We start from the raw sequence: 1,071 nt of genomic DNA, 5'->3' as shown, positions 1-1,071 counted from the left end.
CAGACTGGCCTGGGCTATCCAGGTCAGGGTAATTCATCTATAGCATTTATATAATACTTCATCATGAGGAAAAATATGAATATGTTCAAAACAGTTTAAAGACATGCAGCTTACAAAACCTAGCAAATCTTTTTAAAATTCTGGCTTCCCCTTCCTCCCCCATCTTTAACATCAGTGAAAGATTTTCTTCCATAGCTTCTTAAAGCCACCTTTGATTTCGTTGTTTCTTAGGCTGTAGATCAGAGGGTTTAGTAGTGGTGTCAAACAGTGTAAGAAAGGGATAAAAGCTTGTCCACTGCTGGATAATAGCTGGATTTTGGCTTTAAGTAAATGCAGCTACCTACTCCATAAAATAAGGAAACTACTACCAGGTGGGAGGAGCAGGTAGAAAAAGCTTTATACCTACTTTCTGATGATGGCATCCCAAGGATTGTAAAGACAATGCTAACATATGATAGAATTATAAGCAGAAATGGCGTCATGATCGCTATCATTGCTATTCCAATTATGCGGACATCATTTAGGAAGGTGTCCCCACAGACCAGTTCCAACATTGGCTGGATATCACAGAAGAAATGATTGATGACCACACCACAAAATGGGAGACCGAATGTGACGGTGGTGTGTGTCACTCCAACGATAATCCCACATGCATAGGTGCCAGTGACCAATTTGACTGAGATATTCTTGTTCATAATGACTGTGTAGCGCAAAGGGCGACATATGGCGAAATACCGGTCCAGTGCCATGGCAGCCAGGAGAAAACACTCTGCAATTCCAAAAAGCAGGAAGAAGAACATTTGCACAGCACACCCAAACACTGAGATGACTTTATGTTCTGCTAGCAAGTTTTCCAGCATCTTAGGGATGGTTACTGATAAATAGCAGATCTCCAAGAATGCCAAATTCATCAAAAAGAAGTACATGGGAGTGTTCAGTAGTGGATCATTTTTTACAACCAAGATAATGAGAATGTTGGCAAGCAAAGTGATTACATAAAGAGACAGAAAGAGGGCAAAGAAAAAGATATGAAGCTTCGGAGATTCAGCAAAGCCCAACAGTATGAATTCA

At 40.4% G+C, this 1,071-nt stretch overlaps 1 pseudogene; it reads right to left on the bottom strand.

Moving 5' to 3' along the window:
* Positions 1 to 171: 171 nt before the first annotated feature.
* Positions 172 to 1,064, bottom strand: LOC107125279 (annotated as a pseudogene).
* Positions 1,065 to 1,071: the final 7 nt, after the last annotated feature.

This window comes from Gekko japonicus, unplaced genomic scaffold (assembly GCF_001447785.1).
Source record: "Gekko japonicus isolate JY-2015 unplaced genomic scaffold, Gekko_japonicus_V1.1 scaffold34792, whole genome shotgun sequence".
Classification (NCBI taxonomy): domain Eukaryota; kingdom Metazoa; phylum Chordata; class Lepidosauria; order Squamata; family Gekkonidae; genus Gekko; species Gekko japonicus.
Note: the sequence above shows the minus strand (reverse complement) of the source record. Positions and strands in the feature narration are given on the sequence as shown.